At 37.2% G+C, this 23035-nt stretch overlaps 1 protein-coding gene across 4 annotated transcripts in view; it reads right to left on the bottom strand.

Annotated features, from left to right (window-relative positions):
- The window catches only part of ZPLD1 (zona pellucida like domain containing 1), a 226911-nt gene that overhangs the window by 91859 nt on the left and 112017 nt on the right, over positions 1–23035 (bottom strand). The gene's annotated exons all lie outside the window — the stretch shown is intronic.

Here is a 23035-nt window from a genome sequence, read left to right as displayed (position 1 = left end):
TCAGGAACAACAAAGATCTGACGCTAAAGAAAGGGAAGGAGGGAGAGAGCAGAAATGGGCACAGAAAGCCTCAGAGTGATACAAACCTGAAAAAGTCTTTGTTAACTTGATGGGGAGCTCCAGAGCAAAGACGGCCCTTTGGAGAGTACTCTCATGTAGTGTACAGAGGATCACCCGGGAAGACTGGCCTCATATCAAACACTGAGAGCATTCCTGAGGTCCTGCTGCTGGAGGTGGATGTCTAACTACAAGTTCTTTCTTGCAGGGAGATTCATGGTGTACAACTCCATGGCTGCACCCCGATCATGTTAATTTTAAAAGCAAGCCATGATGTTAAGAAACCCAGGCATTTTTGTCAGATCCCTTCACAGGCTTACATTTCTAGGACTCAGTTCTAGTATTTTTAAAGTAATGGGACAGTTGATCATCATTAATGAGTATTGTATAATTAATGAGGATTAAAATAATTAAAAAAAAAAACGTGTGGAGTAGAGAAATTTAGAGCTAGAAGGAATCAAAAATTATTAGCCTAACCCCTTCATTTGACAAAGAGAAAACTGAGGCCCACTGGGACTAAGTACCCAATGTTACCATCGGGCTACGTAGTGCCAGGGCAGGAATGGAACCCACACCTTCTCAACCCCAACCCAGGCCTCTTTTAAAGGAGCTGAACAAGGCAAAAAAAGAGAAATTTTATTTCACCAACAGTTCAGACTTTTAAAAAAATATTCAGAATTGGGAACAGATGTTCTGTCACACTGATGGGGCAGACAAGTAAAAGTTTAGAACAGAACTCAGCACCATAAAATCCATATACGGTGAATCATATTACAGTTGACCCTTGAACAACATGGGTTGAACAGCTAAGGCCCACTTATACATAGATTTATTTTCGATAGTAAATACTACACAATGGATCTGTGGAATCTTGGATACGGGGAACCAAACCACATATAAGGAGGGCCAACGATAAATTATAGGTGAACTTTCAACTGAACGGAGAGTTGGCAACAAGGCTATCTGATTTAGCTTAAACATTTAAATAACTAAAGTAAACATTCTGCTTCCATGAGGAAGAGATTTCTAACAATGAAAACTGAGAAACCATCTTGATCATTGGACAAGTGTGAATAGGATCAGGGAAGCCAAAAACCTTGGGGAGCCGGGTAAAAGAGAGAGATGTACCCCATCCTCTCCCTGCAAGCCAGAGAATAAGCCAAATGAGTAGGTCTCAACAAGCTATTTATTTAGAGAAATGTACAGCTTATACAGATTATAGGATAAATAAGTATGATACTTATTTGGGGATCACCATAATACTAAATGCTTTTCTCATGAGTCCACTCCAGTTACAATGTTTGTTATACAGAAAATAGTAATCTATAATCATTATCATTTTCAGGTAAATAATTATTATAGCAAGTGTTACTAGCTTGAAAGACACTGATAACTTCCTAAAAATACCTAAAAATATTTTGTTGTTTGAAGGACTAAGAAAAGTATATACAGCTAAAGCTAAGTGGCCCTTGAGGGAAGGGCTCTGAGACTATTACAGCTTTGACATGGTACCTTCTGTTATATAAAATGTGACCTCGTGTCTCAGAAGACCACTTGGCTGGAGGAGTTCTTCCTACTGGCACACTACTATACTGGGTGCTGTCTCTAGGCAGAAAAGTAGAGAGCAACTTTCTTCTATCAAAACATTTCTAGTTGAAAAGGAAATATAGACCGTATATAGGAGATAGCTGAAGGGTTAGTATATCGTGCTCTGTCTTGGCTCTGGTCTCTACTTAGAGCTGTGTCACTGTTTGGATCTAGATCAGCTGAGTTTTGTTGACAGTGGCAGGGAGAAATTCTCCATCATGTTATATGGAATCTTAACAAAAAACCCTGGAGGACAAAAGCAAAAGCAGGTTTACTATCAACTCACCCTTACCTGAAATATTATCTCAATTCTAACTTTGGTTAACACAAAGTTCCTGGCTTTGTTCTCCAGGACAGTTCCCACACCCTCTAGAATTTAGAATTTCTAATTGAATGCCTGCATGAGGGCAGAGTACTCAGGCAGCCTGTGCTTCAAAAGGCTCAAAATGAAAAAGGCACAGTAAAATAAATCAGTTGGACTACTTAGTGGTAAATGTCTCATTTTCCTGTTGTGTTTACCCTTCTGACCCAACGGAACAGTAATGTATATCCTCTCACTGCATTTTTAATAAGGTTATTTACACTGCATATCCAATGAATTTGTGCCCTATGCAATAAATTCTCAGCTCTGAAATGTCTGTGAGAATGTAGACATCATTATAAGGGGAGTTAACCTGGTAAACGAGGAGCACCCTTATTGAAACTCTGGATTTTGATTATTCAAGAGTGACACAGGAATACAGGCAGTTTTGTGCAGAATTATAATGATCAGCCTTGCAAATAGCCACTGACTATGAATAAGCAACTATCTTTTGGCAACAAGTGAAGAATTCTGACTTCATTTTTAAAATATTTCTGTGTTGGTTTGTAATTTCCAATGCCAGCAGAAGAAAAAATATTGCATGTATCTCCAATGTATAGAATCAAGGGCTTATTCGTCAGTAGTGATTGTATTTTGAACTGGTTGAGCTGAACAAAGCCAGAAGGAGGAAAAACAGACAAAGTAGAACTTTTTCAAGCCACACGACTGCTTTTCACCTCTAATATGCCCCAGATATTCTTCTATGTCTCACCTGCCTCTCAACCACATTTATGTCACTTCAACAACCACAGCTAAGACATACCAGGATAAATTAGAATTTTATCAATTTCCTGATTCATTAAGAGGTTAGAAAAATCCAAGGGTAAGGTAAAGCTACTAAGTTATAGTTCAAAAACAAAGGATCAAAGAAAAAACAAATATTTTCTCACTTAGGTAAAAGCCTGAGATAGATCACTTGACTTTAATTTCAGTCAGTTTCCTAACAAAGGAAAAATCCTGAAGATTAACATGGGACTTGGAGATTCTTCTTCTGCTTCTCCCACCTCCAGTTCATGATAGCTATCTCCTCTTCCTTGTGCCTTGAAGAGGCACAAGGGGAGGATATTTCAGAACCTATAATGTAAAAGATATTAAAAAGCTTTTAGCTTAGAAGCAAAACCTCATTCGTCTAATGTCCCCTAAGCCCATGTATAAGATCCCACTGCCAGGTCTGAGCATCAGGGAGAAGACTGAGAGAGCATTTCCCTCTCTTGCATATGAATACCTACAGAATTTATAGCAGCCACAATAATAAATACAAATCCCACTGCTGATCATGGTATAGGTGGAGTTACAAGAATGTACTTATTTGTGAAAATTGTACAGCTAAGATTTGTGCATTTCAATGTCTTTAAATTATATCTCACAAAAAAGAACTTCAAATACTACAAATAATAATTGAGTAGGGCTGGTGAGTGGGTGGAAGCAAAGATAAAACAAGAATGGCTGAACATTGATAATATTTTAAGCTGGGTGATGGGCACAGAGGGGCTAATTATACTATTCCATTTAATATGTGTGTGTTTGAAATTTCCCCAAATAAAAGGTTAAAAATGTTAATTGTTTCAATTTTATCACCAACTCACAGCCACAACTTTTATCAATATGAGGATTGTGATTAAAATACACTCACATGTTTGACATTTATCAATGCGGGATGAAGACAACAGCTTCACACAATCCAACCTGAAGGAAATAGCTTGAGACAATTTTTTAAATTCTGAATCTTTGCTTGAATAAAGATGGGCATTAAAGAAGCTTGTTCATAATCATCAAATAGTCTATTGCCTCGGGAAGTGAGGGATACCAAATGACAAATTCTCCATGGTCAGAGTTTTTTCAGTCTGCAGTGTTGTATGTATTTCTTTATACCACATATGGACTTAGCAAAGTCCCCTGACTACTCATATAGCCTTTATTTATTCTACTATCTCCAACATCCTCTGATTAGAAATACTCAGTTTTTGTACCGTTACATAGCATCCTATCTGACATATCAATACGCAAATACTGGCCTTTCTAAAAATGTTTACTTGATGTTCAAACGTTGGTACCATCCCAAGCAAAGATGAAACTGCTTTATCAGCAGGCATGTTTTCATATTACATAAGAAAGAGTTAGTGCTCAATAAATGTGAATTGAATGAATAAATGGTAGAAGAGAGATATTTAAACAATTAAAAGAATTTTATAATGGACTTCAAAGACAGAAGTAAAGAAAAGCAGTAAAATACTTAAGCAAAAGCAAAGCATTTGTAAAGATTTTAAAAATTAAGTTCACCTGAAAGCATTTATGGCATTTTTGTGGGCCAAGAAATGCCACAATATACTGAGGCTTTAAAAAATTACATATAATAGTCTTTACTCCTAAAAAGGGCTATTGGTTTAAGAGCTGCTAAGTGAAGCCATCAATGTCTAGGAAAAAAATTGCCTTTGCTAAAAATACATTTATTACAGAGATAACCTTAGTTTCTTAAGTTTGACTTTGGATAAAAGTGGTTTCAAAAGGTCTAAACTTCAAAACCTAAAATGAGACAAAAAGGTTTGTGGAGTCTAAATCACCCCTTTACTACAGCTTGCATGTCAAATACTGAGTAGCAACAGCATGAAAACTCAAATAATGCTAACCACTCATAAACAAGTGGCTACATCAACTGTGCTAAGCCTTCTACACAATGGCTATCTTTTCATAACAAAGAGTAACAAGACAATAATTACCAATATCAAATGCCCAACTTAATAAATTAAAATTTACACAAAATCAACTAATTTTGGTAATGTTGTGGGTCATGGTACCTAGATGCCTAATCCCTCATTTCAAAGAGCACTGGATACAGTCAATGCTCTCTTCCTAGGAACAGGCCAAAAGTAGTACCTGCAGCCTTTTAAGGTATCTCGTGGAAACAACCTGTCAATCAAATGGACTGAGTGTCCATAATATGAAAAGTTTCCAGAAAAAATCAGAACAAAAGCTTCCTAGCAGTGTATGCACTGTTAAAACAGTTAGCTTTGCAGCAGCAAAAGCAAAAAATTGTGCAGGCTTGTCAAATGCTACTGTGCCAGGATATGAAAACATCAATAATGACTGCATCTAGAAATTTAATTTCAGCAGTCTTTTGAGATATATATATATATATGGATCATATATAAATGGATCACTTCATCGCTCATTACGGAGGAAGTGTACTGAGGAAGCGTACCATATAACCCCAATTTTCTCTCACTGGCAACCTTTTGATGCTTTTTTCCTCCAAGGCTATAGCTTGTTTTCTTCTTAGAGTCAGCTTAACAATGAGCCATAATGGAAATCTTGCCCTAAAAATGTTTAGTCATGGGTTCAGTTGGTTAGAAAACAGCTAATGAAGCCAAGGTCAAGGTTCATCCTGGTATGACATTCATATCGAAGGAAAATATTCCACACCTGAGATCAGCTCCTGCTAAGGGTAAGTAGCCTCCTGCTGGATGATCATAGGCCGAAGGGATACTGGTTTGAAGAGTGCAGAGAGGCACAGATCCTATCAGCTGTGTGGACAGTCAGTAAAATAATCATTCTTGCTTTTTGTTTTAGAATGAGTGAGTTGCTGAATGAGATTTGGAAATAAGAGAGGCTGCCCTTGAGCACCACACAACCCAAGTGAGAGAAGGAAGACATATAAAAGGGATAAATAATAAGTTATAAGGTATAGTGTATTTTTAGGACCAAGTAAATAGTGTAGCCAGTAAGTGTGGAAGGAGTGAAGAAAAAGGAAAGACTGCTTTTTGTTGGTGTAGTCAGAAGAAACATGAGGAGGCAACCTCAGCGCTAGCCCTTCTGAACATGCAGAAGGCAGAGGATGGGTGTTCAGTAAATGGAGACCCCTGGCTCATCCCCATAGAGAAGCTTGGGACCCTGCATCCAGGCAAATATACAGCTCAGGCTTTCCAGTGTGCATAGCAGGAGGCCAACTCTTGCTTTTATTCCTTACCACTAAGGCTCTGGCTCATCCTTTGGTTAGTAACAAGGAATACAGGAGGCAGTGTTCAGGAAATAATTCATATCTAGAGACCTGCTAAGAAAAGTGAACATCAAGGAAAATCATTTAAACCAACCAATCCTGAAGGTTTTCTAAGCTCTATCCTTGGATCAAGTTAGAGCTTCATAAAGCTACACATTATGAGTACCTTAGCTTAGTCTTTAAAAATTCACTAAATTATGCTTTAAAATTAAACTATCTGAGTAGAAGAGTAGTTACCAAGGGCTGAGTGGGAAAAATGGGTAGATGTTAGTCAAAGGTACAAACCTTCACTTATAAGATGAATAAGTTCTGGGGATCTAATATACAGTGTGATGACTATGGCTAATAATACTATATATGCTTGAAATTTGCTAACAGAATAGATCTTCCACATTCAAACCAAAAAAAGAAGTAAATATGTGAGGTGATGGATTTGTTAATTAACTTGATTGAGATAATTATTTCACACTGTATGCATATATCAAATCATCATGTAGTACACCTTAAATACACACAGTTTTTATTTGTCAATTTTACCTCAATAAAGCTGAAAAAATAAAATTAAATAAAATCAAACTCTCTGGCTTGGCAAAATTTATCAAAAACAATCATTCCATACTTCTTGATCTAGTAATTTCAATTCATGCAATTATTTTTATAAATAATCTCCTTCGAGTATGTTGATATGCATATGTAGTCATTCATATAGCAGATGTATTTTCTCTTTTGTAGTTGGAAAACACTGGGCAGAACCTGAATGCCTACTGGTAGAAGAAAGGTTAACTGAATCAAGTTGCATCCGTATGATAAATACCATGCAGCCATTAAAAAAAAGGATGGTGTATGTTTACATATACTGACCTAGAACTAGCAAACTAGGAGTTAATATCTGAATGATGAGAAGGGACTATTCACATGAAGATCTAGGGTTAGAACATACGAGGGTTGGGTAACAACAAAAGCAAAACAACCTGGGGCAGGATGTATTGTCCTAAGAAGGTCATCAATGATTGAAGAGAAGTGGATGAGGAAGGGAAAGAATTGAAGATTGAGATCTGAGTGTGAAATGGATCATATATAGCCCTGAAGATCATGGTAGAGAGATCATGACATTGTACCCCAAATATAATGGGAATCAGTCGAATATTTTAAGCAGATGCCATGGTTTATGTTTTAAAATAGTCACTGTACCCTCTGTATAGAACTTGAATGGTATAGGCTACAGTGGAGTGGGAATCTAAATGTAGGTGGCCACTGCTGCAGCCATGCAAGAAGCTTGTATTGGTGGCAGTACAACCGTAGTAAGTAAATGGTTTGGGGATACATTCCGGAGATAAAATGCCTGTTTCCTTCTCCTTTACATAGTTCTTGTTTTCTTTATTTCTAATGCAATGGTGTTGTTATACACCTGAATTTTATTGTCCCACTTTGAATCCTTTATGAAAGCAGGTGGGACATAAACATAAAGTTCTAAAGAAAAGATCGTGTGTGTGTGTGTGTGTGTGTGTGTGTGTGTGTGTAAAGGTAAGACCTAAGTAGCAACAGCATGAAATTGCATGTGGAAAGAGCAAAAGCCAAGAATCCAATGGGCCTGTCTTCAAACTTGTGCTGTTGAAGATTTTCTTTATACTTAAAAGGGTGTGAGCATTAATAGCTATGCTCACAGTGGTCTGAAGACTAAGGGTTTTTATTAAAAGTGCACAGTACAAAGTCTAGCACATTGAAGATGGTCAGCAATTGCTTGGGATTAAAATGAGGAGGACTTTGGATATCATACCATGGGGAAGATATAGGGATTTTTGAACAGGGGGATTGGGTGCAAAGCAGTGTTTTCAGAAGGTAGTATGTAGGTAGTTTCAGGAGGTAGTATATAAAGGGGAAAGGTCAGTTAGCAGATTATTTCATTCTTCACAACATCTATATTAGAAAGGGAAAAAAGAGATCTCATTATCACCATTGACAGACAAAGAAGAGAATGACTCACTTCAGGTCAAACAACAAATCAGGGGCAGAAATGAGTCCAGCCTGGAAAATCACACTTCCTCGTCTAAGTATGATAATTCTCTAGACCCCTGCTGCCTACATTATTCAAATATGGTACGTGAATCTGACCTTTTTCAAATATTAAAGTTCGCTGCAACCCACTAGATAAATAATATACCAAAGATCAGAGAATAGCGAAAATAGTGGTTTCTCCCACGTTTCTAAAATTTTTCCCTTCTTTGAGATTTGTCTCTAACTTCCAATTTTCTTCTGAAATCAAAGCTTTTATTTAAATGGCACCAAACTATTCCTCTTTGCTCCTGCTGGATCTACATGTATATGTGTCTATGTGGCATGTGTGTGTGCATTCACATACACATTTATTTCTAAGGTAAAAGTGATCCATCAACATTAAGTCAACCATGCAGAAAATGCTTCTAAAGAGACATTATCATTTAGTTTACCATATCTTTGGAACAAGTAAAGGGTTTTACAAATACCTCAGAGGAAGTGTAATCAGTAAATGTGAGAATTTAAAAGCCTTGTTGTTTAGTGAAAGGGACAGCCTACCCTGTAAGAAGAAAACATAAAGTCATTTAAGATTCTTCAGTAAAAAAAAAAAAATTGTTATAATTTCATTGAGATCCAGTGCCTATTCAGATCAGGGAACTGTGAGTGATGTAGTATCCAGAATAGGTAGTAGATAATGTCATCTTCTAGATTCACCCAGCAATAAGGAGCAGTAACTCACATGGGCTCCTTGCAACTGTGTTGCCCCAGACCTAGAAACGTAACTTTTGGTATAGAATAGAGGGGCCTACATAACAAAAACCAAATATCCCTGCTCTTCAAATTTTGAGACTTCTAATCCTTAAAATACCTCATCAGAGCTCAGCTACTCACTTCCAAGTTATAATTGAGGGAGGTTCCTAGATTATTTTTGAGCATCACGGCAAGATAACACTCTGATTAACACACTGATTGGAGAGTCTCCTGTCAACCCTCCTTCTGCAAGCACTACTTGCAAAGAAAGGGCCTTACATAAGTCTACCCAATAAAAGTCTGCCAACAAATGTTATGTTAACTAAAGCAGGAAGAGGAAAGAGAATATTGAGAGGAAAAGAGGGTCTTCCCTCACAGCTGGCCATTGATTGCCCCTGACAAAGACTCTCTCCTTGACCAAAATTTAGTTAGGCTTCTCTGAGCCTTTTTCCTGACATGGCCTTGACTTGGCCTTCCATGTCCATCTCTGCTAAACCCAGTTTTAGCAAGAACTCTGATAAGTCATTCCTGTATCCTTGATATCTGATCACTCTTCATATCTCAACAAGTTCTTATCTCTCATTTTGATATCTGATCACCTTGTCTTCAGCAAGAGTCTTATTAAATTGGTTTAGCAAGAATCCCACAACCCTTGATGTCTCCTCTTAGTAATTTTCCCCCTACTGACCCTGCTGACTCTGCTCTTTGGCTGTAAATCCTCATTTGTCCTTATTGTATTAGGAATTGAGCTCAGTCCCACACTGAAGTCTCTTTTCCCCTACTGTGAAAATACAGAAAAAAATCTGTCTTTACCACCTTTAACTAGTGTCTGACTCTGTTTTTCTTTGACACCACATGGAAGCTCTCCCCATTACAAGCATCTTTACAATTCTTGTAGCACCACTGATTCCCTTGATGATAGTAAAACTAGCACAAAGCCGATGGTCAAAATGTGTTTCCTGACTATCACTGAATTGAGGGGGATAAGAATTTTATGCTATGAGAAATGGTAGAAGTTGTTGGAAAGAAAGTAACATATGTGTCATTCTTATTTTCTTCCTCTTATCCTTCTCATTAAGTATAATTTCTTATGTCCCTGGCATTGTTGCTAAATACTTTATCTGTATTATTTCACTTAATCCTCACTGCAAACCTATGAGACATAAACCAAGTAATCTGTGTTTTAGGAATGAGGCTGCTGAGGCCTAGTTAGTAAGTGGTGGGGGCAGAACTCTAGTCACTTAAGCCTAAGACACATTTCCTTAACCATTCTGCTCAGAGAAGTTGCCAGGTGGAGAAGTAGAGACCATGTACCCAACCACACAGAGGCTGGAAAGAAGACCACATGTTGATGAATCACCAAGAAGTTTAGTAATAGACTAACTTGTGAGAACAGGAGAGGGGGTGAGGGGTGCAGTGGCTAAAAGCCTAGGCTTTAGAGAGAGAGAGAGAACACACTCTATGTGAGTGCTACCTCTGCTACCTGCTAACCCTGTGATCTTGGGGAAGTTATTTATCTTATCCCAGCCTCAGTTTCCTCATCTGGGCTGTGCTGTGTTAGCTATTCATATTATTACCATATTTTCTGGATCCCCAAAGGGCAAGTTTTTTGTTTGATGTCTCTAAAAATCAAGATGTATCAAATAATCAATATAAAATAATCTTCTCAGCTGAAAAGCAGAGGAGCAAGATGCAACCCAATTGTTTTGCCCTGAGTATAGGAAACTAGCCTGCCTAAAAGGTGTTTGTTCATTAACTCACTTGAGTTCTTGCACTGGTAGTGTTACATGCAATTGAATTTTCACTGAAATATGTATCTCTAATTGTCACTTAAATGTCTTCAAAAAAGATTACACTATGAGGCAGCTTGAGTATGCAGAAGATTGTCTGTCACATCCAGGTAACGCAATTAGAGACAGAAGACATTGCCAATGTTTGAGAATAAATCATAAGACTTTTAAAGGCAGTGAAGCATAGCATGGCTGATTCATACATCATGAGGACTATCTCTGGGGCACCACCATCTGCCTGACAAATGTTTCTCCTAGGTTTTCAAGAGAAGCTATTAAACTTCCAACAACATATAATTCAATTAAAGAAAAAAAGGATCTATGAATTAACAAGAAGCAAATGCAAACAGAACACCTCGAAATGACAATGTCTATCTCTAAAGAAATTGTGAGTGTGGGTTATGAAAAGCAACATATCAAAATCAAACTACACAATTTCCAATAGCCTAAAGAAAATCAGAAGAATCTTTAGATTTTGACTGTAAGGAAAACTTGGGCTCAAATTTGATTGTCATATTTAAAAAGATAATATTTTATATTGCATTGATTAAGATAAGCAATTAACTCATAAAACAAATGTTTGTGTTTTGTACACACCTCCAAGTCTCTTATGAAATTAGTTTTGTCTTATAATAGATGGCATGTTTGACACAAAGTAATACGATGTTATTATTATGAGTATATAGAGGTGTATTAATTTCCTTATTGCTGTTGTAACAAATTATCACAGAATTGGTGGCTTAAAAACAACGCAAATTTATTGTCTTATAATTTTGGAGGTCAGAAGACCAAATGGTTCTTATGGGGCTAAAATCAAGGTATCAGCAGGCCTGCCCTCCTTCTGGAGGCTCAGAATCCATTCCTTGATTTTCCAGCCTCTAGAGGCCACCTGCATTCCTGGGCCTATGGCCATTTTCCATCTTCAAAGCCAGCAACTGCATAACTCCAACCTCTGCTTCTACTGTGTGTCTCCTTCTCTGACTCTCCTGCCTCCCTCTGTCCCTTGTAAGGACCCACATGATTACACTGGGCCCACTCAGATATTCCAGAATAATCACCCTATCTCAAGATCCTTAACCACATCAGATATTCCAGAATAATCACCTCATCTCAAGATCCTTAAACATATCTGCAAAATTTCTTTTGCTATGTACAGTAACATAGCCACGGGTTCTGGGGATTAGGACATGGACATCTTGGGGGTCCATGACTCTGCCTAACACAAGAGGTAAGCTGGAGGTAAATTGGGGAGACTTTATGGTATTAGGCATTTGGACTTTACACCATAAACAGTAGAGAATCAATGAAGGTTGTTACCTACTTCCTAAGTCCTTCTTTTCTTTACCCCATCGATGTCTTTGCCATGATCAATTCTCTGATTTAAGTTTATATTCCATTTCCAATTTCACAGCCCAGGTATTTTTTCTACTGCTGTGTTCTGCATGGATAGCTCTTTACCTATCCTCTTCCTTTTAATTATTCTTATTAAGAGTAGTGTTTTGAAAGGGAGCCTCTATCCTCTTAAAAAGGCTTCCTCAAATCAAAATTTATCAGATGTGGACATATAAATACCCCATATTCCTTTCAAATTGTACTTTGTAAAATTTAGAAATCTACAAACACGACACAGAGTCTATTTATTTAGGGAAGGCAGCTCCATGTTTAAACGAAAGGGTCCAACCACATCAGACCCATGCTCAGAAACATGGAAGACCACATCCTGAGGACTGTGGCCATAATTCGGGTTAATTTTACCAGTCTAATTTTAAAATCACTTCAGAAAGCTCTATGGAGGCTAAGTGTAACTCTTAGCACTGTTAACGACATTGGTGATCAATGGACAACTTTTTTTTTTTTCATTTTCTTCAAAAATAAAGGAAGGAAATGAAAAATAAAAATCTATGTCAATGAAATTTTAAAGTTTCCAATTTAAACATAAAAGCCAGGAAATGCAACTTAAGTATCTCAAGGGAACATTAGCCTGTTCATATTTCATGTGCTTCATTTTAAGGTATAACACTTAACAGTATAATTAGCAATCAAAAATATTTTATCTGTGCACTGTGGGTGTTTGAAGTTATTATGAGATCCTTGATTTTTGCATTTCCTGACTTCTGTGTTTAAATGTATAACCTTAGTGTTGCATTACTGTGTGTCCTACATTAGTTATTGATGGCTTGTAAATGAAATAGATGCTCTAGCAGGTCTTTTCTACCTCCAACCTCCGTAGATAATTTCTGCACACATTTTATGAACCAATATTACAGAAGCTCTATAAAAACTGTAATGCAAAACAACACAATTCTTGCTGAAATGTATGGGAGTGGTTCTAAAAGGTTTTTCACTTTGTAACAATTATATTGAATCTTTTTGAAAGGTTGTTATTTGTTTTGCTTCTTTATATCATCACGTCTATTTTAGCTTTTGCTGAAAACATATTTCAAAAATTAAAGCTCCACAGCAATTTCCAACCTATCAAGGGCTTAACTGCAGTCTTATAAGACCTGCATTATGTTGTTCTCTCTAAAAATCCCTGAGACCCCTGGTAAAGAACAGAGTGAGCCAGTACTTAAAAGTATGCTAACTGTGAAAATCATTTCTTTGATATTCATGATTTTGTATTGACACATTTCACTGGCAAATGGCAAAGTGATGGCAGTTTAAATGGCAAAGATATTTCTAATTAAAATTTTTACCAACTCAAATCTATAGCTTTCAAACACAGTAAGTAATTTTATCAAAAAGAAAAAAATCCACAGAACAAATATACGATGTGTGGGTATGAATCCACCTCCTTATGTGTCAGGTAAGAAAGATTTCTGCCACATCTACTTTTTCCCAGACAGCTCCCCACCCACTAGCCACAATTCACTGGAGAAGGTAAGCAGATTTCAAAATCCCAAACTTACATTATTGTCCTGTCTAAAGCCAAATACTATTACACTAAAATACTCTTACTCTTCATAGTACATTGATAAAAGTTTGGATATCAGCAGTCATTGAATATAAAATTAGAGGTGTGATGAAAATGTCTAATGTAAGAGCAACTATGAGCAAATGATTTTTTGGCCAGATCCTATGATTTTACTGGCACCTTGAGCCCATGGAACAGCACAGCTGCTTAGTATAAGTCTAGGCTGGTAGTTGACTTTGCCATGGTGTCTTAATTTATCAATTCAGTCACCTAAGAAGAAATGCTAAAATTTTTGGTATTATGTGTTCACATTTTCTAGTTCAATTTTGGTCTTAGAAACCTTTAGTTCCAGTATTCAATCATAATATATAATACAAATACAAATGTATACAAATATCCTTCCCCTCAAATTCATATTATTTCAACCTCAGATAAGAAGTTATAGATGTAACAGCTGTATGTGTTTGAAAGGAGAGAGAAGAGGGTAGTATGTCTATTTCCAGATTTCCAGCAAATGTTTTCTAAAAATTGCTCAATGATTTACAATTCTGAGGTATATCACACCCAAATATATTTTCCTGAACTATGGCCTATTGTATCTTAATGGGAAAATCAACACATTTGCACGAGGACACTCAAGAAAATGTGCAACTGCTTTTGAAGTTTAACTTAGCTGTGGGAAGAAGGCTATGGTAGGTTCCTTAGAGAAAGGTTTCTGAGAGTTACTAATGTTGCCAAGTTTTTCTTCCAGCACAAAACCAGTGGTACTAATTCACACTAAGTACCTGAAAGAAGGTGGATTGTTATACAGCAGAGGTCATCAAACTTTTTCTGTCAAGTGTCAAATAGTAAATGTTTTAGTCTTTGCAGGCCACATATAGTCTCTGTCACCCATTCTTGGTGTTTTTGTTTGCTTGTTTGTTTTGGGTTTTTTTTTTTTTTTTTTTTTTTTTAAAGAAGGCAGCACTTCATATTTTTTTTTTTTTTTAGAAGGAGGGAGCTAGTATTTTTTTTTTTTAATAAAGTCTCTTTATTCTTTTTTTTTAAAATTAATTAATTAATTAATTAATGGTTGTGTTGGGTCTTCGTTTCTGTGCGAGGGCTTCCTCTAGTTGTGGCAAGTGGGGTCCACTCTTCATCGCGGTGCACGGGCCTCTCACTATCGCGGCCTCTCTTGTTGGGGAGCACAGGCTCCAGACGCGCAGGCTCAGCAATTGTGGCTCACGGGCCTAGTCGCTCCACGGCATGTGGGATCTTCCCAGACCAGGGCTCGAACCTGTGTCCCCTGCATTGGCAGGCAGATTCTCAACCACTGCGCCACCAGGGAAGCCCTGGGTTTTTCTTTTTGATAACACTTTAAAAATGTAGAAACTATGCTTAGCTATGGGCCATGATTTAGCCTGCAGACCAAAGTTTGCCAACCCCTGTTACTGAGGAAAAGAACACTGACAAATTTAGGTCCCCACAAGGTTAAGTATAATTCCCTGGTACAGCGATGCTTTGCTGCCTAACAACACTCCCAAATTCAAAAATACAATGATGATCATTTATGTTGCTCACACATCTACAATTTGTACCCAGCTCAGTAGGGACAACCACTGCACCACACCACATGACAGTGAGCTGAGGAGGGGCTCAGCTGAACTGAAGGATCAACTTCCACAGTGGCTCACTCAGGGCTGGTGAGAAGTTTCAGGTTATTGGTTCCTTTCCAGTGGGCTTCTCCATGGAGTTGCTTGAATTACCTCCAGCCCAATGGCTATGTTCTAAGAGGGAGTGTCCCAAGAGAACTTAGCAAAACTGTATCACTTTTTACAACTAGCTTCACTGCATCATCTCTGTTGTAGTCACAACAGAGTCAAGGGGAAGGAACATAAACACCCATCTCCTGATAGGAGGACCATCAAAGAAGGGAATGTGGGACAGGAGACACTGTTGTGGCCCTTTTTGGAAAGTACAATCTCACAGTACCCAAACAAATTTTTCAAAAAGATATGCTTGTTCTTTGGCACCTGCATATTAAGTTTCCTCTCCTTGCTTCTAGTGTGAAGCAGGCTTAGAAAGAGTTAAGTAAATTAAATACACCTTTATAGTCAAGATTAGAGAAGACTTCGAAGTATTTCATAAAACTTTCTGCAAGTCTAATGCATTTAGTTGCAGGATTTAAGTTTGGAAAGTAGACGCCATAAGCTTCTTTCACACGCACACAACAAAAATGGTGGAAGTTCAGCTCTCTGGCTTGTGTGAAATGAATTAAGGAAGTCAAGAGAGATCAGCATATCAAAAGAGAAGCATGTGTTAAATGGATCCTTTCCCCTTCTGGATGGTTTCCCAAGGAGACTAAAAATTTACTTAATCTGCAACTTAAAAAGGACGTGGGGTCCCTTTCTGACATTTTTGCTTGGGAGTCCAGGATATCACTGGGCTTACATGTTTATTATTTGAGATGCTTTTCAATTTTAGCAGCTTAAACCAACCTTTACATTGTTTCACTTTGCAGCAGTCCAATAATCTCTTACATGTTGGGATACTGATCTAAACACATGGCTATGAGTGACCAGTAAAGCAGTGTGTGGCAAGGAAAAAACAGCTCTGGGGTACACCACTGCCCATCTCAGAAATCAATTTACAACACCACGACTTCATTGATTGTTTAGAAATCTATATCCACCATGAAGACCATAGCAGCAAACCATGCTCTTCATGTCTGTTGAGCTTTGATTTGATTTTCTCTTGCTCAAGGGGGAGCTGACAGGCTTAATGGAGACATCTACATCATGGTGAATTGTCAGGGTAAGCCAAACACCTTAAAAACCTGTTGTTTGCTCTAAATATCTGAACACGCCAGACTTAACTGAATTGAAACTCTCAAGACATATTTTTATGGATTTTAAAACACATATGCCCTATTCTCAGCAGATTGTGAGTACACATATGCATATAAATTGTGGTTGTATGCTATTATAATTTTTCCATTGATAATATGGTAGTGCTAACAAATTTCCTGAATAGGAGGGACTTAAGGCAGAAATTAGGTTGGGGGTAGAAGCTGGGAACCTACTTTGAAGCTACTTAGAACAGAAAGCACACTGTTCTTATATTGTATGTTTATTGCTAGAGCTTAAAATTATCTTTGTGGGAAAACACAGGGTTTTAAAATGGATTGTATATTTATTTGGGGTAGCTTGGGAAAGTCTCATGGAGACTTTTGGGACCTAATTCACCACCTCTATCAAGTCATGCCTTGGCATTTCAGGGGAGGAAAAATAATTTTTCTACTACCCTTCTAAGTTCTCACTGGGGCCCCTCTAACAAGAGAAAAACAAGTTTATTAACATGTGCAACTCATGAATACATAGGAGATCCCTTGGGGGTAAAAATAAATAACTTCTAGAGGTGGCTATGAATTTAGGCTTAAATACCCATCTTAATATGGGGAGGGGAGGAGAGATGTAAGCCTCTGAAGGGACAGTCAATGATTTTTAGGAAAGATGAATGGGCCCTTAGAAAAACAGATTAGAGGTACAATGATTTGTGACAAAGTTTATCTGGGTGTGGTGTCAACCTCTAGTCTCCTCTTCTGTGATGAGTCAAGCCTCTTTGAATGATGAAATTCCCCCCTACCTCAGGATGGGATTGATGACAATTGAGTTCCTTTTGGAGCATTTGTCTTTAAGCAAATAAGGGGAATTCAGGGAAAGCCTTTCCCTGAATTTGCTGTTTTCAAGTGCCTACAACTCAATCAATAAAACAAAGCAGAATATTTGGGGGTGGCATGTCTTGAACTCCTACACTCATATTTTGGGCTGGCATATCCTGCCACCTTTCAGCATTAACTCTGAAAACTGATAAACTTGCCAATATAACAAGGTGGGTGTGACAAATTATATATCACTTTTGGCCTGGTTTATAAGCATTCCTTCAGATGCCTCCCTCAAGTCCAAATTACATTTACATTTTTCAATGTCCAATATGCTATCAACCCTACCATCATCACATAATACAAATAATTCTCAATAATTCTTTCTTCAGTCAACATCAGAAAACCATGACATTCAAGATCTCATCTGAGAATACAATCATTAACTTTCTGTTGCATTATCTAAAGGCCTGGCGAGAGAAATGATATCAAAAATGACCACCACCACAGAATATGCCATCTATCTGATTCTCAGGTTACATATTAAACTCAGTCTTATCTTTGGATCCAGTTATGGAACCAGAAAGCTATATAAATGAACCACGTTAACCTAGACCCAAGCAGAATCACTCTCCCTGAGTTATGTCTCAATATTCAACCCTAAATTTATACCTAGGGTCCAAATGAGAAAGAAACATGAAGCATGCTGCCATGGTACTATAAAATCAAAATAAAATTACTGTCTTTTAGATTATTCAGAGCCTCCTACATTGAAATTTTTTTAATAGGAAATACAATGTTTGATTTTTGATACGGCTTGAGGTTGGTTGTACATGGCAAGGACATGGTTTAACCTAGAACCTATATTCATTTAAGGTAGTTTAGAGGACTCTGATGGAAAGTAATAGGACCTAAAGCCCCCCCAACAAGAAATAATACATTTCTTTTAGATTTTAGTACCTAAGAGGACCACTGAGTCAAGATGACAGGCCAACCATATGTGTATATCATTTTTGCCTCTGGAAAATTCACTAAATTAATTGTAAAGAAATAAAGCATAATAACTGAAACTGAGTAGTGGCAATATCTCCATTCCAGGGCACATCAAGTCTATTTTCAAGGACCAGTCTTCTTCATTTATTTAATTACCTGCCTGAGCCATATGGGCATTTGGGTGGGCAGCCTGTGTCCACAAGGAAAGAATTACAAAGGGAAGGAAGTGAAACAAAAATGATGACGTGGGAAAAAGAAGTCACTGCCCAGGGAAGTAGGCTTGAAAAGAGAGACAGCAGAGGGTAGACATTAGGATTTTCAAACCCCACGACAAGGGTAAGACTTGGGGTTAAAAATAGGAACATTAATTAAAAGTCAAGCTCCCACCTCTCTCTTTTTTTTTCCTGTAAAAAGTTTATTATAGTTTTAAAATTGCAATTCAAAACAAAATTAAGAGAAGCAAAATATTGTTTATTTCCTTAAAAGGGATATTTATAGTCTCCTCCCTGCCATGCAAAGAGAGGCACTGTGAACATCAGGGTTGAGTCCTTTTCTCTATGCGTACATGTGTATGTATAAACTTTTTCACAAATATAGGATCATACGTATTATTTAATAATATGAAATTTTTTTATAAATTTATTTTTATTTATTTACTTTTGGCTGCATCGGGTCTTCGTTGCTGTGCGTGGGCTTTCTCTAGTTGCGACAAGCGGGGATTACTCTTCGTTGCAGTGCGCGGGCTTCTCATTGTGGTGGCTTCTCGTTGCGGAACATGGGCTCTAGGCGTGTGGGCTTCAGTAGTTGTGGAGCGTGGGCTCAGTAGTTGTGGCTTGCTGGCTCTAGAGCACAGGCTCAGTACTTGTGGCTCACAGGCTTAGTTGCACTGCGGCATGTGGGATCTTCCAGGACCAGGGCTCGAAACCGTGTCCCCTGCATTGGCAGGCGGATTCTTAACCACTGCGCCACCAAGGAAGCCCCAGTAATATGAATTTTTTACTTCACTATTTCTCCTGAATATCTTTCCTCTCCTATAATCTCTTAAGAAATTGTATACTGCTCTAGAACATCATTTGTAATGGAAATACATAATTTACTGAACTATCTGTATCACTGGACATTTTCTTGTCTCTGACATTGTGGCTTTTTTTTTTTTTTTTGAATTTTTGAATTTTATTTTATTTATTTTTTATACAGCAGGTTCTTATTAGTCATCAGTTTTATATGCATCAGTGTATACATGTCAATCCCAATTGTCCAATTGATCACACCACCACCCCCACCCACACGCCGCTTTCCATGCTTGGTGTCCATACGTTTGTTCTCTACATCTGTGTCTCAACTTCTGCCCTGCAAACCAGTTCATCTGTACCATTTTTCTACGTTCCACATACATGCGTTATTATACGATATTTCTTTTTCTCTTTCTGACTTACTTCACTCTAGATGACAGTCTCTAGATCCATCCACGTCTCAACAAATGACCCAATTTTGTTCCTTTTTATGGCTGAGTAATATTCCATTGTATATATGTACCACTTCTTCTTTATCCATTCATCTGTCGATGGGCATTTAGATCGTGTCCATGACCTGGCTATTGTAAATAGTGCTGCAATGAACATTGGGGTGCATGTGTCTTTTTGAATTGTGGTTTTCTCTGGGTATATGCCCAGTACTGGGATTGCTGGATCATATGGAAACTTTATTTTTAGCTTTTTAAGGAACCTCCATAGTGTTCTCCATAGTGGTTGTATCAATTTACATTCCCACCAACAGTGCAAGAAGGTTCCCTTTTCTCCACACCCTCTCCAGCATTTGTTGTTTGTAGATTTTCTGATGATGCCCATTCTAACTGGTGTGAGGTGATACCTCATTGTAGTTTTCATTTGCATTTCTCTAATAATTAGTGATATTGAGCAGCTTTTCATGTGCTTCTTGTCCATCTGTATGTCTTCTTTGGAGAAATGTCTATTTAGGTCTTCTGCCCATTTTTGGATTTGGTTGTTTGTTTCTTTAATATTGAGCTGCATGAGCTGTTTATATATTTTGGAGATTAATCCTTTGTCCGTTGATTCACTGGCAAATATTTCTCCCATTCTGAGGGTTGTCTTTTCGTCTTCTTTATGGTTTCCTTTGCTGTGTAAAAGCTTTTAAGTTTCATTAGGTCCCATTTGTTTATTTTTGTTTTTATTTCCATTACTCTCGGAGGTGGATCAAAAAAGATCTTGCTGTGATTTATGTCAAAGAGTGTTCTTCCTATGTTTTCCCTAAGAGTTTTATAGTGTCCGGTCTTACATTTAGGTCTCCAATCCATTTTGAGTTTATTTTTGTGTATGGTGTTAGGGAATGTTCTGATTTCATTCTTTTACATGTAGCTGTCCAGTTTTCCCAGCACCACTTATTGAAGAGACTGTCTTTTCTCCATTTTATATTCTTGCCTCCTTTGTCGTAGATTAGTTGACCATAGGTGTGTGGGTTTACCTCTGGGCTTTCTATCTTGTTCCATTGATCTACGGTTCTGTTTTTGTGCCAGTACCATATTGTCTTGATTACTGTAGATTTATAGTATTGTCTGAAGTCAGGGAGCCTGATTCCTCCAGCTCCATTTTTTCCCTCAAGACTGCTTTGGCTATTCGGGGTCTTTTGTGTCTCCATACAAATTTTGAAATGATTTGTTCTAATTCCGTAAAAAATGCCATTGGTAATTTGATAGGGATTGCATTGAATCTGTAGATTGCTTTGGGTAGTATAGTCATTTTCACAATGTTGATTCTTCCAATCCAAGAACATGGTATATCTCTGCATCTGTTGGTATCATCTTTAATTTCTTTCATCAGTGTCTTATAGTTTTCTGCATACAGGTCTTCTGTTTCCCTAGGTAGGTTTATTCCCAGGTATTTTATTCTTTTTGTTGCAATGGTAAATGGGAGTGTTTCCATAATTTCTCTTTCAGATTTTTTATCATTAGTGTATAGGAATGCAAGAGATTTCTGTGCATTAATTTTGTATCCTACAACTTTACCAAATTCATTGATTAGCTCTAGTACTTTTCTGGTGGCATTTTTAGGATTCTCCATGTATAGTATCATGTCATCTGCAAACAGTGACAGTTTTACTTCTTCTTTTCCAATTTTTATTCCTTTTATTTCTTTTTCTTCTCTGATTGCCGTGGCTAGGACTTCCAAAACTATGTTGAATAATAGTGGTGAGAGTGGACATCCTTGTCTTGTTCCTGATGCTAGAGGAAATGCTATCAGTTTTTCACCATTGAGAATCATGTTTGCTGTGGGTTTGTCGTATATGGCCTTTATTATGTTGAGGTAGGTTCCCTCTATGCCCACTTTCTGGAGAGTTTTTATCATAAATGGGTGTTGAATTTTGTCAAAAGTTTTTTCTGCATCTATTGAGATGATCATATGGTTTTTCTTCTTGAATTTGTTAATATGGTGTATCACATTGATTGATTTACATATATTGAAGAATCCTTGCATCCCTGGGATAAATCCCACTTGATCATGGTGTATGATTCTTTTAGTGTGTTGTTGGATTCTGTTTGCTAGTATTTTGTTGAGGATTTTTGCATCTATATTCAACAGTGATATTGGGCTGTAACTTTTTTTTTTTTTTTTGTAGTATCTTTGTCTGGTTTTGGTATCAGGGTGATGGTAGCCTCATACAATGAGTTTGAGAGTGTTCCTTCCTTTGCAATTTTTTGGAAGAGTTTGAGAAGGATGGGTGTTAGCTCTTCTCTAAATGTTTGATAGAATTCACCTGTGAAGCCATCTGGTCCTGGACTTTTGTTTGTTGGAAGATTTTTAATCACAGTTTCAATTTCATTACTTGTGCTTCATCTGTTCATATTTTCTATTTCTTCCTGGTTCAGTCTTGGAAGGTTATACCTTTCTAAGAATTTGTCCATTTCTTCCAGGTTGTCCATTTTATTGGCATATAGTTGCTTGTAGTAGTCTATTAAGATGCTTTGTATTTCTGTGGTGTCTGTTGTAACTTCTCCTTTTTCATTTCTTATTTTATTGATTTGAGTCCTCTCCCTATTTTTCTTGATGAGTCTGGCTAATGGCTTATCAATTTTATTTATCTTCTCAAAGAACCAGCTTTTAGTTTTATTGATCTTTGCTATTGTTTTCTTTGTTTCTATTTCATTTATTTCCTCTCTGATCTTTATGATTTCTTTCCTTCTGCTAACTTTGGGTTTTGTTTGTTCTTCTTTCTCTAGTTTCTTTAAGTGTAAGGTTAGATTGTTTACTTGAGATTTTTCTTGTTTCTTTAGGTAGGCTTGTATAGCTATAAACTTCCCTCTTAGAACTGCTTTTGTTGCATCCCATAGGTTTTGGATCATCGTGTTTTCATTATCATTTGTCTCTAGGTATGTTTCGATTTCGTCTTAGATTTCTTCAGTGATCTCTTGGTTATTTAGTAACGTATTGTTTAGCCTCTATGTGTTTGTGTTTTTTTACGTTTTTTTCCCTGTAATTCATTTCTAATCTCATAGCATTGTGGTCAGAAAAGATGCTTGATATGATTTCAATTTTCTTAAATTTACTGAGGCTTGATTTGTGATCCAAGTTGTGATCTATCCTGGAGAATGTTCCGTGCGCACTTGAGAAGTAAGTGTAATCTGCTGTTTTTGGATGGAATGTCCTATAAATATCAATTAAATCTATCAGGTCTATTGTGTCATTTAAAGCTTGTGTTTCCTTATTAATTTTATGTCTGGATGATCTGTCCATTGGTGTAAGTGAGGTGTTAAAGTCCCCCACTATTACTGTGTTACTGTCGATTTCCTCTTTTATAGCTGTTAGCAATTGCCTTATGTATTGAGGTGCCCCTATGTTGTGTGCATATATATTTATAATTGTTATATCTTCTTCTTGGATTGATCCCTTGATAATTATGTAGTGTCCTTCCTTGTCTCTTGTAACATTCTTTATTTTAA

Source organism: Balaenoptera borealis, assembly GCF_965194805.1.
Source record: "Balaenoptera borealis genome assembly, chromosome: 5".
Lineage (NCBI taxonomy): Eukaryota > Metazoa > Chordata > Mammalia > Artiodactyla > Balaenopteridae > Balaenoptera > Balaenoptera borealis.
Note: the sequence above shows the minus strand (reverse complement) of the source record. Positions and strands in the feature narration are given on the sequence as shown.